Raw genomic sequence first — 18,645 nt, 5'->3', positions numbered from 1 at the left:
GACAGCCTGGAGAGTTCCCGGTCCTGCGACAAGTGTCAAGAAGCCATGCGGTTTCTTGAATCCCTATCTTTCATAACTCCAGTAGCACAAGAGTTTATCTTTGGGGATATTTATCTTCGGGGATTAATGGCATTTACTTCCGAGAAACTTTCAAAGTTATCAAAGACCCAGCCTCAAGTTCCATTTATCAAGCTGGGGAACTGTGCAAGCGCATTTCGGGCATTCCGGTGGTGCTTGCGCAGGAGAACTTCTCAGTGGGTTGAGACAAAACTGCTTTACAGTGAGATTGGTTACACAGCTAGGGCCACATTTTCGGGATGAAACCTATGAAGACTAGAATATATTGGCTTAGATGTTCCAAATGAAATGTGTTTACCGAAGGGTCGAGCGCATGTCCCCCGCCCAGCATTGAAATCGTTCTTATTGCTTTAGAACCAAGAAATTCATTTGCTAAGAGTCTTTATCTTGGAGAACGGTGGAGATAGAGATGGTTACAAGATGTCTCTAAGTTGCTTCATCAGTTTGTGTAAGATCTCTGTTCCAATGTAAGCATTTTACAGACGGGAAAGCTGGCACTGGGAACTCCAAGCCATCCGAGAACATTCGAACATTCTTCTCCAGCAAGTAGCGGAGGGAACATTGCAGGAAGTCTTGAGGTGCGCAGTCGGGCTAGGAACTTCGGGCTCGGTTTCCCTATCTGTGAAATGGGCGTATTAGTTCCTATTCCAGTAAGATTTTTGTAAGGAGCTGGGATAAGATCCGTCAAGACATTTGCACTTAAATATTGTCAAAGCAAGCAGCACAGGAAGTGCAGACCTTTAACAAGCGGACACTAGTTTGTAAATGCCAAGAAATCCCCTCCATAGAGGGAGTCGAGAGCGGCTCGCAACAAGGAAAGGTCACATTCCAGTCCTTCTGGCCCTGGAACCTGAGCCCCCGCCCTCATTTGCATACATAACAGTAAGCTCAAGAACTCGCTTGCTTCTTGCAAAACTGTATCTATCATTGCATCGGTTACTATCGAAGCAGCTGGATTCTCCAGTAGTGGGGGGCTTTATCTGCTGATAGCAAAATGTGTGTGTGTTTGTAAAAATTACGAGATTAATTTTAAAAAAATAATCATCGTTCGGAAGTTTCATTATCATCCTAACTCAAACTTAAGGAGACAGCCGCGCACTAAAGCGCTTCCAGGGCAATGAAACCGGAGATTTTTGCAATCACTAGAAGCTCAAACAGAAAAGATTCGTGACAAATCAATAGTAACAGCTACCTGCAGCCCGTTTGCTACAGTCGCCCCATTGGGGTATATAGACGGGCTTGTATGTAAGGGAAGAGGGCTGGGGAGGGGAGGGGAGGGGAGGGGAGGAGGAAGAGGGCGCCGCTGCTGCTTCTCTTTCCCCAGAGCACGGGGGACGGCACTGAGATATCTTCATCATCTGCATCCCAATAAGGCAGTCGCTGTTTCCCAGCCCCCCACCAGCCCCCAATGCTTAGAGTGCTAAAGGGGGGGGCTCTTCAGGGGGACTTCCAGCCCAGTCCACAAAGCCGAAATCCTCAGACTGATAGCCCTTGGATTAAGACTATAACCTTGGGCACATTTACTCTCAAGTAAATGTGCCCAAGAACTGAGCCAGCGCGCACAGGATAGTTCCAGTGCTGGTTTTCGACTGAATTGGCATGAAGATCGAGCGGTGTTTTTGGTCAATAGCAACCACACACATCCCTCCTTCTGGCTTCGAAATGCAAAATAGTCGGGGAGTTCTCAGGCACACCGCAAACCCAGACCCAGTTTTGATCACCGCAGTGAGGCTCAGTGGGAAGAGTTTATCCCCAAAGAAAGGAAACAAGGTCAATGTCTGAAAGCCGGAACCTGAAATCTGGCGCGCCGGCAGCATCTTTCATCCGCCCTCCCTTCAACACCCTCCCATCCATCCTTAGGTATTACAGATTCACATTCTCCTTTTTTTCAACTGAAAATGTGGGAAGCTTATACTGGGATTTCTAGTCGCTAAGATGCCACGGGGCTCCTGTTTTATTCCTTCACTAGCTCTGTGCAGCAGAAGTCCTTTAGATGTCAGCCGTATTTACTTCCAAGTAAGCCCAGAGCTGCACTTACTGCGAAGTAAGACCCATGAAATTCAACGGGAATACGCGTTGGGACGTGCCGTAGATTCCCCAAGAAGCAAAGCGGGGCACTTGGAGCTAACCGCTTCGGGGATCGAGCGAGCCATACGTGCTGTGATTTGGACGCTGCGTTTGTTAGCTTTTAAGAGGCTATTTGGTGCTTTGGCGTCTGTCTGATCGCCGCCTCCTAAATCTTGTCCTAAGACGCGCTGGTGCAGTAGCACTGGATTTCCTGGCCCGCTGGTTTTGTTCCCTGTTTGGGTGTGCTTGCCTGTCTTTCCTCCCCCCTCAGAGTCCGCCGCCCCCGCCCCAGTCTCTTGTCGCCTACCAGTTAAACGCCAGTCTCTTTAACCAGCAACTGGCAATCACCCGACATTAATTTATACGGGCGTTTACAAATACCTAAGCCATTTAAACGGCTGCACTGGCTTGCGTGTGTGGCAGGGAACATCTATCTATTGAATAGGCGGTGTCACACGGTAGCAGGCTCCCTTGTCAAGGGTGATTGTGTTTTAGGCAAACATTTGAGCAAGCATAAAGGCAAAGGTCAAGGACTGTGCTGGGGCAGGGTGCGCTTAATTCACCTAGCGAGCCAATGGGGGCAAAAGTTGCATTTGCTGCGAGTCCCGCAGACCAAAGAAGGGAAAGGGGCATTCATTGCAAGGGCCGTTTCCTTCTCCCGAGTCCCGGGGGAGGATGTGAGCCTCTGTCCCCGTTGAACTCGGTGGCCTGGGGATCTCCGAAGTGCCACTTAGCTGCAAAGGAGCTTCTCCATTTTTTGCTTTCCTTTCCTTTTTCTTTCCTCCTTAAGAAGCAAAACGAAACTGGCTCCAGTCCCTGGACCCTTTATTTATCCCCACCCCCCTGGAAGGAAGTCCCCTGAGACTTTCTTCTGAGCAGCTTTCAGGGGAGGGTAACCTACAAGTTAAAATAAGTAGTGTGGTAAGGGAGGCAGGGATGCCCCCACGGATGTAGGGGCAGGAGGTAGCCTTTTAGAGTTCATCCCTAGGAAGGCAAGGGGAGACGGAAGTAAGAGGAGGTGCAGGGCAACAACGTGGGACGCTCTTGGCACATGGAGAAGGGCGAGAACGGAATAAAGGGAGTGGGGCGGGAAGGTTGTCTGTCTGGCAGCGTGAGCGTCTGCCTCACTGAGACGACGTCCCATTGCTTTCAATGGGGATGACTTAGAAATATTCGTGGACCTTACCCACGTCCCAGCTAAGCCTTGTTATTTAGGCAGAATGGACCTGCATAGAGTATCCATAAATCTAAGTTTGGCGACAGATTTTACTCAATCTAGTTAAAAGCCAAAATGCACCTTTCGGCTTTAAGCCGAAAGGCATTGGCTTAAAATGATGATGGATCGGCTCGAATCCCTTTCCTGAGGCTCATCCTAGCTGTCCCTTCCCCCGAAAGCATGCTGGCCTTTTGATGCGCACCGTCTACTCTTTCACCTATGCTGGTTCCGAAGTCATCTGCCTAGATTACATTTCTCAAATTATTTTCTGAATGGAAAAGACCCGCCCCCCATAGAAACAGAGATGACTCAGAGCGCCAAGGAACGCTTGTTAAAAGCCACGTAACGTATAAGCCTGGAAAGAAGGAAGGAAGGAAGGAAAATCCTGCCTCCCCAGATCACCCTAGAGGATTCCCCCTTCGAATCAATAGCCCAGTGGTTCGAGCCAATGGCTGAGCTCCGGGAAAGGGCTCGCACGCGCAGGACTGCTGCGCACACATTCCAGTCGCGGAGTTGAGGGTTTAACTGGAATCGGGCGTGGTGCAGGCACTATCGCATTACAGGTTGCAACACATGCGGCCTTCCTTTGCATGACATTGGCAGCCTGCTTAACCCCAGTATATCAGACTGTGGCATGTCTTCTCAGGATCTGACCGACGAGATTTCTGGGGTATAAGCTTTGGAGAGTCCGAGCTCCCTTCCTCAGACACCCCTTCTTTGGCGTCTAAAGAAGGGAGCTCTGACTCTCGAAAGCTTACACCCTGACAATCTTGATGGTCTCTAGGGTGCCACTGGGTTCTACTCCTGCTGTTCTACTGCCGACCAACGTGGTTACCTACCTGAAACATGTCTCCTCGGGAGTTAGTCCCTCTAAGTTCAATGGAACTTACTCCTTCGTAAACAGTAGAAGTAACTCTTACTTATTTCGGAAGACTTACTTCCAGGACTGGGATATTATTGCCATATATGTATCTATTTGTGTATATGTGCGAGCATGTCACTAAGTAACACACACACAAACAATACGCTGCTACTATGAATCACCTCGATCTTAATCTGACCTCTGTTTGCACAGTATTTGTGTTTATCTTCCCCGCCCCCAACAACCTTGAGAGCTGATTCACTGTTATTGTCACAGGCAAACACACACAAGACATAAAGTAGCTCAATCCAGCACTGAGAAGGAAGTCCCGTTGGTTTACAGCTGGGCCCTATGCTTGCTTACTCGGAAGTATGTCCCATTTAATTCAATAAGACTTACTCCCAAGTAAACATTCCTAGGACTGGCACTGCGGGTTATTTCCAAACCCGGTTGGGATCGGGACCGAAACTGTCAGATTCCCCCTTCTTCAATAAAAAATAAACAGCGCCCCCCCCCAGCTCACAGTTTTCCTGTGACACATTGAATAGCATCTCATCCAAACACATAAAATACCACTCCCTAGGAATGCACTGAAGCAGGTGATTGGCATATAAAGCATCTTGATTTAGTCGGGAAAAAATCCCGAAGTGAAAAATAAACAGCAAATCAATTCCAAACGGGATCCAAGCAAAAGAAAGGCCCTAGGCTGTTAAAAGATCGAGATCACGTATATGAGAGTGTGTGCGCGCGTGTATAAGCATGCACACATGCACACACACCAGGGTCTTCCAATTCTTTTAGGGGCTTTTTTCCCTTCTTGGATTCTTGGTTATACAAATACACACACAGCAATCAAAACCTTGAAAACATAAGGGGGGGGGGAGAGAGAAACAAATTGAAAATGAAACTTACCCCACGTGTCCACCCAACAAACTCCACCAACCCCCACCCTGCCGTCTTCCTTCCTCCTGAAGATACTTCCTGCGCCCGCACCCTAGGGTCGGGAAGGATTACTGCAAGGGGGACGCAGTCCGACAAACAAACAAACCAACCGGGTCCAGAAAAACCGACAGGGCTGTTGGGTGACTTGCTGTAAGTTTGCAAAGTCTCGGCAGCTCCCCGAGGCCGGGCCCCCTTTTTCAGCGCTGCTCCGGCGACAGCCTGAGTCCTGCCACCCGGGCTTTGTCACAAGCTGCAAAAAGTTTGGGGGGAGAAGCGACTCTCTGGAGCTGGAAAGTTGGTTCTGAATCCAGGCAAGGCGGCCTCGGTGTGTTTGCCGGCCGGGCTCCTGTTTTGTTTTGTTTGGTTTTTTTTAACACGCACCTCTCCTTCCAGTTAACTTTATCAAGATGAGAAAAAGCTGGAAGCTTTCGTGTTTTCGGCAGCCTTTCCTCGTTATTCATCTGTTTAGTCGCCTCAGCTTCACAAAAGAGTATCAGCTGCGTTATGAAAAATGGCCTAAGCCGAGAGAATGTCACAGTGGTCGACTTATTATTTTAGCCCCCTTCTTTAAAAAAAAAAAAAACTCGGGGAAAGTTTGCTTTTGATGAATTCAATAAAAGCCGGGCTGCAGCGGAAGAGATTTTAAGAGAAAATCATGCAGCATGTGGCCAAAGCTTAGAACAGCCAGATGGCCATGTAGGTAGGGCTGACTCGCCTCTTTCCAAAGCCAAGAGAGAGAATTAGTGAAGTTCAACTTCTTAGCTCCCCTCCCCCGCCGCCGGCCATCCACCTTCAGTCTAAGCTCCAGCATCTCTGGCTTTTTGAAAAAATGAAACTAACAAACATGGTTTTTTTAAAAAAAAAAATCTCTGTGAACAAGCGTCAACTTTACAAAGCAAAGAATTCCCACAAATGTTTATGTTTATTTCATCTCATTCGAGTTGAGTAAGTGTCAATAAGAAAAATAAGTAAGATTTATTATTTTTAACGCACCTTCTTTCTAGCAGGCAAAGTTAAAGTCGGTATAATGCAACAATGAACGTTTTCTCTGGCCAGTCTGGTCCCCCCATCCCTCTCATTCACTTCCAGAAAAAGCACAAAAGGGTTCAAGGATGGGTAACATTGCTCATATTTTCTTTAAGGCTTGCAATTCTGCACACTTGTTTTGGGGCGTCCGGCTGACTTCCCCGCCCATTAGTTCCAAGGAAACGTGCATAAGATCGCGCCGCAATTCCTCGGGATATGTGCAGCCCGATCCTATGAGCGTTGCCCTCGAAGTAATCCCCAAGGTGATTCTATGGGGTTACTCCCAAGTAAGTATACATGGAATTGCAACCTGGGCGGTCAAAATCAAGCCACGTTCACCCAACTGTCGGTTCATTAAAGGCATCCTTCCCGAATTCATGCTAAGCGAGTTGGGTTCTCTTTTAACCTTTTCCCTGTTTCTTTTTATTACTGTGAATATTTACCGCGATGGTCTCTTTCTGGTGCCGATTGAGACAAGAGTGGGAAGGTCAGGAGGCATTTGACCTCCTGCATGCGGGGAGAGGAGAGACCTTTTGGGTTTCCAGCTGAATACAGACGCTCAGCCCATTGCCTGCCTCATTCCCTCTCCAGAAGCTTCTGCTAGCTTGGGGAGATGTAACTCTGTCCTGCAGGAGCGCCGAGCAAAAAGCGCCCTTCCCCTCTGCCCTTGTCCCTGGGGGTTCGCAGACCGCGAGCGAGGGCGCGGCGCGGGGCTGGGCTAAAGGCTCCCTTCTCCCGTGGCTCCCTCGGACTCGCAGGGCAACCCCGAGGTCAAGGGCTCTGTTGCGCGGTTCATTGAGCTCCAGGCAGCTGAGAGATGCCCCCGCACACCTGAGGGGGCTGGGAGATGTCTCTCCATTGCTGAACACCCGGAAGTGTAACTGTGCAACCCCTTCCCCACCTCCAAATTTAAAAGCGCGTTCCACCCCGAGAAACTTTAAATGGACATTCCCTCCAGCCTTGGTTTTCCCGGGATCCTTTAGGCTGAAAGTCGTGGGGGCCGGGTTTAATGTGCTCTTCTTCACCACGGCGGTACAGTTCCCCACCCTGAAGGTTCAAACAGAGCGGGCTACCTTGGCAGACGCCCAGAGGCGACTTCTCAGTCTTCTGAGTGATTGTAGCTCATCTCTACAAGCACTGTCCAAATTCAAAGTAAAGCGTAAATAGTAACTACCGGCAGCCTTATAGGACGCCTACAGTCGAGTCCTATGCACCATCACACCCTTACAAGGCCACTGAAGTCAGAGAGGTTAAAAGGGCGCGATTCTGCTTCGGATGGCACAGAACAACAAGCCTTTGAATGCTGAACACCATTGCTGAACACCCGGAAGTGTAACTGTGCAACCCCTTCCCCACCTCCAAATTTAAAAGCGCGTTCCACCCCGAGAAACTTTAAATGGACATTCCCTCCAGCCTTGGTTTTCCCGGGATCCTTTAGGCTGAAAGTCGTGGGGGCCGGGTTTAATGTGCTCTTCTTCACCACGGCGGTACAGTTCCCCACCCTGAAGGTTCAAACAGAGCGGGCTACCTTGGCAGACGCCCAGAGGCGACTTCTCAGTCTTCTGAGTGATTGTAGCTCATCTCTACAAGCACTGTCCAAATTCAAAGTAAAGCGTAAATAGTAACTACCGGCAGCCTTATAGGACGCCTACAGTCGAGTCCTATGCACCATCACACCCTTACAAGGCCACTGAAGTCAGAGAGGTTAAAAGGGCGCGATTCTGCTTCGGATGGCACAGAACAACAAGCCTTTGAATGAGAAAAATGAATGGACATCAGCAGTGATACAGGCTCGACTTTCGCTGCTTCTGGGGATGTGACTGCTTCTGTTCTCTTGTCGCTGCTGCTGCTGCTGCCGCCTTAAAGGAGAAATGGCACCATCCTATACAGGATCTTTCCAAAGTGATACTTCTCAGCCTCTTTCCCAGCTTCGAAAACGTGAATATCTCAACATTCCCCCTCAGATAAAGATTATGTCCCAAGTACGATATCAGTCACTAATAGGAAACCTTTTAAAAGGCAAAATAGTAAAGAGTCCAGTAGCACCTTTAAGACTAACCCACTTTTTTGTAGCATAAGCTTTCGAAAACCTCAGTTCTCTTCGTCAGATGCTATGGGAGAGAGCTGTGGTGAAGAAGATGCTGTGAGAACAGAGCTGTGGTTCTCGAAAGCTTATGCTACAATAAAGTGGGTTAGTCTTAAAGGTGCTACTGGACTCTTTTCTATTTTGCAACTACAGACTAAGAAGGCTAACACTTCTGGATTTAAAAAGGCATAAATTTAAAGTAAAGTACTTTTTCTCAGTCTCCAGCTACCAAATGGGAAACAATAATACTTGTCAACCTTACAAGGCTGTTGTGAGGATTACAATAAAAGAATGTGTGTGAAACTCAAAGAGAACTCAAAGTGCTCTATAAACGCTGAGTGGTGGTATCAGTATAGCAGCAACATTATTCCATTTTCATTAACACGCCTATAATAAATATGGCAAATGCTCATACTTTACATACTTACACAATATTGTAAAATGCAGAGCATAGGTATAGGCCATAATTATCAGAAAAACGAACAGTTGCCTGAGAATTCTATCGATAACATTCAGTGAGTTTATACCTAGAAAAGGGGGAGGAGATGTGATCTGTGTGATTCTTATTTGTGTTGACCTATGGAAGAGGTAGGGCTGAAACCTGATTTACCCTCGAAGATCAAGAACAAGAGTTGCTCAGCGCTCTTCTAAAAGTGTTTCTAAAAGCAGTAGTTCTGGAATCATGCCTGGTGGATTATGTTCTCACCCCAAATCTTCTATGGCTACAAATGCTTCTGTCATAAGGAAATGCTACAGATTCTTTCTCCTCGTGATTGTTGCTTCATTAAGAATGGTTCAGGGATAAATGTACAACACCGAGCACTTCATCAGTGTTTAACTCACGGTTCTACCAGGGAGCGCAAGGCAGTCTTCATGGCTTCTCGGCACCCCGTTTTACCTTCTCACAACCACCCTAAGAGATCGCGACCAACTCAAGGTCACCTAGAGAGCTTCCCGTTTGGACCCGGGTCTCTCTGGCTCAGCCACAACTCTGTAGTCATTGAATCAGACTGGCTTCCTTTCCAAAGGCCTCTTGGATAGAATTAGGGTTCTGCACAGAAAGCTTTCCACAAAGCGTGCTGACCCCAAGTGAAACCACAGTAGGGTGTGGTGAGTGTGCCTATGCGAACTTGCACTGAACCTTATGCTGCATATGGAAGTCCTGTTCAGGAAAATCTATTCCCTTCCCAGAGAGCAGAGGGAAGTCGATGCAGAATTATTCCTGTTCAAGCCCTTTAACTCATTGGCGTTAGAATGGAGTAGTTCTGCAGAGGTCTGCATTGTTGTTTCAATAATTCTTATAAGGAAAATTGATACGCTGAATAGTATTAATTGATAAAGTTATACATTGTACACAAGAAAATAATGTGTTAGTTTAACTGTGGTCTATTACACGTGGGTTCCCTTGACTATCTCCATATGAGAATCAATATATAATGGGTATGATCCCGATACTAAAGCAATCATGTTAAAGTCCATTCAATGCAATAGAAGAGCCTCACACGTCAGTTGAAATCTATCCCATTGGAAAAAATCTGCTTAGCTATGGATGAACGGTGCTCAATTTACTAATTACTGTATAAATTATGTATTTTCCATTAAGGCGAACTGCCAGGTGGATATTTGCATCTGTTAATTTAGCGTTTCCTCCTGTCACAAAATATTCTCCATTCTCTTGAGTTTTGATTTCACATGGTTCGATTTCGTTTCTTTCTTTCTGTTTTCTTTAGCTACAAGGTTAGCTATTTGCCTGATTCCTAAAGCAAATAGATCGAATCTAGGCATTTCACAACGGGATACAATGAATTGGCCCCAATTATTCTGCTTCCTAATACCATTGTGGGTCGGGCTGCCAGTGAGTTTAGAGAAGGTCGTCCGCCCTTGGAATCTGGAACAATAAAGGATGAAGTCGAGTTCGCCGTTTCTGTGCGGTAAAACTAGACCTTCCTATGTGTTTCCATCAACGATGGAAACGAAAATAAACGAAAAAAACAGATAACGAAAGTTTTTTAAAACAATGAAATAAGTAATCGGAAATGACAGCTGTATTCGCTTAGAGGCCTAATCTAATAGTCTGTTCAATTTGTCTTTACCTGTCTGAGTCCATCCTAAAAGCGAAACGTGATAGCTAATTTCACAGGAGGGGGAGGACAATTTTCGTTCAGTTCATGCTCTGGTACAATTCTCCTTCCTTTCAGATCGCAATAAAGCCGGATCTCAAAACAAAAACAAAAACCTGGACCATCGGTGAATGATTGGAAAAAGGAAAACTTAATTGTTTTTTTTCCTTGAAAAAAGTTCAAAATGTGTCGCCTAATACAAACGTTTATTTGTTCACCCATATGGTAAAACGATTTTCGGCAGGTGAAATCTCCTAACGGAGCGCAATGATGTCAGCCTCTTTGGGTTACTATTGGGATGAAAGGCGGAGTATAAATGAAATAAATGAATAAATAAATAAATAATGGGTCAGCAAAGAAACAAGAAATGGGTTTCGGGAATTGTTCAGCACATTAGATAAGCATTCTCCATTTTGAGACAGAAGAGTTAAAGAATAATTTTTATCCTTTCCAAAGGAAAAATTATATATTAAAAAATAATAAGTCGAGGAAATGCTGGCAATAAACCCGACCTTCACCTTTTTGCGACCGTTTGGGTTCAGCAGTTCGGTGGAATTTGTCAATCCCTTTAGGAATGTGTTAGTATAGACGAAGAATCCTAAAGAACCATCCAGCGAGAATTCACTTTTTCCCCCACTGATACCTTATTGACTTCAATCATCTGAACAAAAGATCTAGACTCCACACCAAGTGCTTCTGCGACTTCATGCCCTGATATCGTAAAGCTGCCACCACAGTTCAAGAAGTCAAACCATTCATAGGACTCAATAAATCAAATTTAGCGATCATTCATTATAATAACAAATATATGTACGATTTTCGAATGACATTGAAAACAATGACGAAATTCCTCTGATGTGCTTGCAAATGCATCTAGGACCCAGGAGAGACGCCTGCACATAAGCCGAGGTACATCGGCCCCCTAAGCATGTTTCCTTGGGAGTAAGTCCCACCGTGCCGGACAGGATATGGTTAGATAGGACTCACTCCCTAGCAAGTGTATTTAGGATGGGTGCCTTCTATCCTTTGAAGTCCGTAAAACTAAGGCTGCAACTCATCGCACAATTTCCTGGGACCGACTAAACACAGCCAGACTTAAACTTCCCGGTAAAGTGTATAGAGGATCGGGCTGCTAATTTGTGTGGAAGTTCTTCCTCTGTGGATGAAACAGACGTCTACACGTTAGGTTTGGGGGGCGGGGGGGGGGAGATGGGCTTGTGCATTGGGTAGGTGGTGGTTGTGTAGTGGTTAAATGAAAGAGGGAAGGAAATGAGTTGAAATCCATAAACCAATTTCATCTTGTTTGGTAGTAACTACCTCTGAAATAAACGGGATTTGCTTCCAATCAGACTTCTTGGAAGTCAACTTCCGTTGAAATAAATGGGATTTACTTCCAAGTAGATCCCTTGGGGGTGAGGTGCCAAGATATGTTCAGAGGGACATGTTTGAAGAGAATACACATATTAAACTTTCAAGGAAATATTTCTATAAAATGAGACCCACTGGGCTGACCGCTGGATCCGGAAACCATTCATTTCAAATTCAAAGGGGCTTGCTTCCCCTAGTAAAGAGCAGCCCCGGGCCGTAGCTGTACACCTCTGTTTTAAATGGATTGTGTACTAGGCTGGTGTGAATTCCCATTTTTCATAAGCCATGGTACAATCTTCAAAAGTTCTTAGTCCTGCTAAGAGGTAATGCACAGAATGTGCAATGGACATTTTCAGAATGGAATTCCGAAGCTGCCAAAGAGTTCCTCAGTCCTGGACTACTTAAATGCCCTCTGATAGTCCAAGGAAGTCCCCCCCCCTTTAACCTGAACGAAGCCCTTTGTATCCTAAACACCCCTACTTGGAAATTAGTCACATAGAAATACGGGGATCTTGCTGCCAAGTAGGGGGATGGGTAGTGGGATGTTGGACAGGGAATTAAGTCACAATCGCTGTGCTTTTTCTGCATTGCTGCGCTTCGCAGTGCACTTGTCTTTCATCACCTTCAAGGCCTGAAAGCTTCGCCGGGGCCATTAGTGCAAACGCTGCCAAGCAGCGTGGGAAGGAGTCCTGTTAACAACCATCCTCCGATGTCTTTCCTTATACTTGGTAAGAAAGGAGAGTGGCAAAGCACGAAAGCGATCGCTTTTGGGGTGTGCGCTGCTTCTGGTGGCATGGAAATGTTCAAGATCTCGAAATTATATGTTAAAAAGTGAACCGCAGGAAATTATATGTTAAAAAGTGAACCGCAGGACTGCATGGGCTTTGAAAAGGACACACTTCTCCCACATTGATTTTGCCCCAGGTAACTCTGATCTGTTATGGTTATTGATATTTTACTATTACAATTTTACTGCTATTTTCAGGTGGAAAGAGTTCCCTGTTCCCAAGGATCTTACAGTCTAGAGCGTTATTTGTGTTCATTTTGTTCATTTCAACACACCTGCAGCATGTCCTTTGGGAAGTAAGTTCCGTTGGCTTACTTCCACATAAGTGCGCGAGTATGGAAGGCCACACGCCACACATTTCCTCCGATTGTGTCTGGGAGAGATCAGCCCGAGCATTGGATTTCTCACAAGGAAGGCTGCCATCCCAAATACGTTGACACAGAAGGAAACAGAAACAGAAGAGGGACAGGGGGTTCACTGTTGTGTTCAGTGGAGGTGGGACCCAAACACCTGCTTCACTGCTTTGTGAACCGCAGCCCAAATTGGCTTTCGACTGGCTGGGAGGCAACAATTCCTTTGGTAGCCACGGAACCCAATAAGGCAATTGAACTCTCATCACCCCGTGAAGTCGATGGGAGAGGAAGCGGAAGTGGCTGCCAAGGGCCTGCTGCTCAGAACTTAGGGCAGCAAAACAGCCGGGCTACTTGTCAACCGCTGGCAGCTCTGCCTCGTGGGTTTGGGGTTTTGTTCGGCGTTTTTCCTCCCCCCCCCTAAAAAAACCCCTCCCTAGCAAATGTCAGTAGCTTGCAACTTTAGTGCTCTGCAGTTCATATTTCTAGCCCGAGGTCTATCACTAGCATTAATTGTCCCAATAAATTGAGATATAGTGTGCATAATGCAATGTAACAATATGGTTATATTCCACGTGTAGACTTAATTAAGCTATTTGCAGCCTGATGCTGCAAGCCAACGGGTGTGCAAGTGGATTAACAATGTACTGTTCTCGTATCCTCAGGATGGTGCATAATTACTTTACTGGCGGTACATATCAATTTTTGATGATTGCAGAACACATGCTCACTTTACCAACAAGCGCTTTAATAACTCTCCATTGTGTTTTTAAAAACCGTTGTTTGGAAATATTTGGAAGTCTCTGCAAACAATTTTATAGCTTCTTAGTGTGTACTTTAATGGCCCGAGCTTCATTCCCGATGTATATTTTATAAAGTGCAAAGGCTAACGGGCTGTCCGCCTCCCAGACTGGGGATTTAGAGTCCCCTCCTGCCACTAACCCCTCCACCTCCGTCCTCAGCTCGGCCCTGCAGAGCCGTCCTCTTCATTTGGGCAAGCTGGTTTGATGCAGCTCTCGGATTTGACACATGCTACGGCCAGGCAAGAAACTGTACTTCGCCCCCCCCCCCCCATCTTGCCTTCGATAGGAATTAATAATTGAATGAGGGAAGACAAAGAGGCAGCTTGCATCCAAAGAGTCCACTCTTCCAGTTTACCTCCTTTCCCAAGGTCAACGGGGAGCACAATGGATTGTGGGAGCCCTCACTCTGCGGGAGCCCCGGTCCCGAATCTCGCTGATGAAATTTCCCAACTCAATTAACAGATGACAAAATTGGATTACACCATTGCGAGTGGCCAAGCCCGACGCCCCAGACCAGACAGCAGCAGAAGACAGGCTTCGAGCTGTCCTTTGGAGAGGCGGGCGGAATCCTAGAATGCCCTAATTTAGCATTCCCTATTGGGGTTGGATGGGAGGAGAGTTTGTGTGAGGTCAGGAAGGAGGGAGACCATAGAAAGTCTCCGCTATTCAGAGTAGATCGTCCGGGGCTACTGGCGCCAGGAGTCCGACTCAGAATAAGGCAGGTGCCCACGTTCCTCCGCCACACCAGAGCTTTGCAATAAGATCTTCTAAACATGGCTGCAATCCCCCACACAGGCAGCTTAATGGGAATTGCAGGGCCAGTCTATGTATTCTGGCTCAGAAGCAGGTGTTATTGTGTTCAATGGGGTTTACTACAAAGTAGGATACGGGAGACCCAAGCAAGTTAGCTGGGTGACCTTGGGCCGGTCATACACTCTCAGTCAAGCCTACGTCACAGGGTTACTGTGAGAATAAAATGGAGAAGAGGAGAACCATCTAAACCGCTTTGGGTCCCCATTGGAGAAAAAGCAGAGTAAAACTGAACTGAGGAAGTAAGAGCATGGAGGATTTCAGCTTTAAGGATCCTGTGTCCAGGACAGTCTCCTAAGGAGCTGGCCGGAAGTTATTCCGTTTATACCTGCAGAAGTATTTAGGATGAAGTGTATCCCATCCTTTGGATCGAGCTTCAGTCATGTTGTTTGTGGTTTTCTAAGACCAGACTAAAAGCAATTTTATTTCTTTTAAGGCTAGTTGTTACCGACTGATTTCCCCAGATCTCTATGAACCAGGAAATTCTGTTGATTATCAAGCGACTGGAGTTGCAAACAAGACCACAGGAAGGCTCAATCCGATTAGGCAGCAAGAGCAGAGCAGACAGGAGCCTTTATTGGCCCACTTATCCAAAGCAATGGGCTCTCTTGACTTCGACGGCGTTGCGTTCCTAGAACAAAGATGGTGGCGTTTCTCCTTTTCGAAAGGTATACTCTGATGTAGTGTGGGTTTTTTAAAACAGAAAGACAAAAAAAAAGAGTCGATTTGTTCTTGTACCTGAAGCAGGTGATGTTTATGTAGAGACATCTGAAATGACAGCAGGAGAGGAGGCCAAATCTAATCAAGCCTAATAAACCGTGCGAGTCGAAATGTCATTAAACCTGATCAAGGCGCGCCTCCGAATCGCCGAAAAGGTAAAATGCCTTCATTAGGGTGATCTCTGAAGACTGTCGAACATTTCATTAATTTATAATTTATGATTGTTTGACAAATATTGAAAAGTATGTAAATATGAGCGGGATAATGTCTTTTCTGCGGGAGATGAGGAAATGACCCAAACGGTGGATGCCTGCAAGATTACACACGAGGTCCCATCTATCTGCTCTCAAACTGTGCCTTCGCCTTTCCCCCGACATATTGTACGACTGACAAGTGAAATAGTGCAGATAAACCAATGGTTTAAAACGTAATAAAGACAACAGCTATTTGCATTTTTTACATTTTATTACAAAGGTAATTTACTATGACACATTTCTGAATGTCATCTCTGGAAAACATTGCCAAGCAATTACCAGAATGTATACAGCACCGAGAAGCCCAGAGAAGTCAGACAAAAAAAGAATAATGTTGTGGATCTACAGAGATTGTTGATATCGTACACTGGATTGGTTGGAGGAGGGGTAGCTAGTTCAACAGGAACAGAGGCCAGCTAGGAGATCAGGGAAGAAATAAAACAACCTGGCGCTCGGGGAAGGGTCGAGTATCACTCCAGGAGACCATCTGACTTGCTCTAAAGGATAATCTCCCGGTTATTTTGAACCTTTGTGTACAATGACTGCGGCCTGGGAACATAGTTGGTCTCTAAGGTGCTACTGGACTCAAATCCTCAGACTTAAGGCAGACCAACACGGCTACTTACCTGAAACGTCCGACCAAATTGTACACCAAGGCTGCCTATAATCTGGAGATGACGACTCCCAAAAGGGTAGCTGTTTGCCTGTTGTCTTGAGTGTTGAGTTCCGAAAACACACAAAGTCCTGAAGGAGCCTTTGTAGTTCCAGTGGTACAGCCGCCGAGATCGGGCTTCACCTTTGGAGTCTCTCATTTGAGTGAAAATGAGGGTTTTTTAGCGCGAGAGAAAGTGTTGCGCAAGGAGCAAAGTTGTGTCACGGGAGGATCGGGCTTGAAAAGGCACAGGAGCACTTCTGGTGTTTAAAAAAAAGAAGAAGGAAAGAAAAAGAAGAGTTAATTCGACCAGAGACCTTCCTGTCCTCCTCTAAATGCTAACATCCTTGTCCCTCTTAATATTTGCCTCCGTGATCTTTCTCTGTTGTAGTTTGAGGTGTTATTACTCTGCCAGGTTCCGTTACCTTGGGTGTTGTGCTTTCCCAGTCTGAGACTGATTACTCTGAAGTAAGCCCTATTGTGTTCAATGGCTTTTGCTCTCAGTAAGTGTGGGCCTTACAACCCAGTTCTATGCAAATTCCACTTATTCCCATGGGATTTACTCCCAGGTTGTGGGTGTAGGATTGCGGCATAAAATTACTTAGAAAACTAAATAAACATAAGCTTGTGAAGTCTAGGGGGTCAAAGCATACAGCATTCAGTAGCTGAATATCCCGCCCCCCCCCCTCAAGGTTCTTTGAAAGGGTCCTTATATGTGCAATATCTAAGGACATTTCACTTAGATTATAAGGAATTTGTTTTATTACAGAATCGTGCAGCTCTTTCAATCGTGCATGATTTAAGAAAGTGTGTGTGGGGGGCGGGGGGGGGGAGTTCTTCTTGAAGATCCCAACAGCTCTGGTTGCCTACTGAGCGAAAGAGTGCAAGAACCCCCTTTTGCTACACCTATTAAATCTCTCTCTACCCCTTAGAAAAAGAGTCTTGTCACAACTGGAATTCTGTTTGGGGGGGGGGCGATGCAGGCCTTGTGGTTCTTGAGAGCTGGCCTTAGGCTGGAAGGTATCCAGTGCTTTTCCCCGAAGGCCTTGTAAAAACGGAGCTCCACTGAAATGACTCCAAGTTTATAAGGGTTTCCTTCCAGAGAGGTGTGTGTGCTTACAGACATTATGGACTTGCCACCCAAGTTAAAGTTCGCAGAGGAAGACTGGGCACATGCCCGGACCCTTTCTTTGGAAATGGATCTTTCAATAAATCGGTAAGCCCATTGCTAGGATTGGATTTGCACAGGATACTGGCAGAGTTGACCTCTCAGCCCTACCTCCCAAACTGGCGGTTGTTTAGCAGCTCATCATTTCCTTTGCTTGCTTGGAGTCAAGTCCCGGAGATTTCAGTGGAATGTATATAGGAACGTACACTCTCTGAGAGTCCATTTTTAGTGCTACCAATCCGGATTGGCTCTACAAAATGTGTGGGAGGGTCCTCCTGAGACGGGACAGTGACTTTTCTCGATTCTGTTCCTCCCCAAAACACCTGCTGGGAAGAGGCTTGGGTCTAAGAGCATTTAGTCCTGGAGGGAATGAAAGACACCCTTAAATGTTTAGCCTTGTGTTGTCGCTAAGGATGATAGCTTGGTTTCTTTGGCCCATAGTTTTGCGTGAGACCTCAGATCAATTGTCCCAGGTGGAAACCAGAGGCTTCTTGGAGATTTTTTTAAAAATTGTTTACTCCAGAGAAATTCCGTTCAAATATAGGAGACTTCCCCGGAGTAAGCCGAACTGTGTTCCTCGAGTTATGTTTCAGTATTGTCCTGGAGGATTTTCTGTTCCCCTTTGCGCAACATCTCTTAGGTAAAAGAGCAAGATTCGGGTCCAGTAGCACCTTATGAACCAACTAGATTTCCAAGATATGAGCTTTTGAGAATCAGCGCTCTCTTCCTCAGATACCTTGACAAAGGGAGCTCTGATTGTCGAGAGCTCGTACTCTGGAAATCTAGTTGGTCTTTAAGGTGCTACTGGGCCCGAATCTCACTCTTCTGCCGCAGCTACCCACCTGAAACTGTCTCCTAAGTAGACTGTCTATAGAAGGAAGCAATTGGGAACCCCATAGAAACAATGGGAGTTCTCAGAGCAGAACCACAAGTGACAAAAGGCACAGATTGGACACTTGTCTGCTTCCCTCAAGTTTTGATGGGAAATGTAGGCATCCTGGTCTCACAGCTTCGCACTCTGACTGCTGTCCAATGGACTTTTCAACTGTCACTTGTCCAACATTCCGCCAAGCTGCCTACATTTCCCATCAAAACTTGAGGGAAGCAGACAAGTGTCCAATCTGTGCCTTTTGTCACTTGTGGTTCTGCAGTCTTCAGGAGGAAAGACAGATGCGAATAAAGAAATAAACTGGAACTTCGTGGAAATGAACGGGAGCTGCAAGATCCAGCGGGACCTTCTCTTGCGCAAGCCGTTGGAAAATCCTCCGCTCCTCACGCGACTCTACGGTTCATTTATTTCCACGCGGTTGGAGCAAGAGACCTTCCCGCGGGTCAC

The sequence above is a fragment of the Eublepharis macularius genome, chromosome 6 (assembly GCF_028583425.1).
Source record: "Eublepharis macularius isolate TG4126 chromosome 6, MPM_Emac_v1.0, whole genome shotgun sequence".
Taxonomy (NCBI): domain Eukaryota; kingdom Metazoa; phylum Chordata; class Lepidosauria; order Squamata; family Eublepharidae; genus Eublepharis; species Eublepharis macularius.
Note: the sequence above shows the minus strand (reverse complement) of the source record.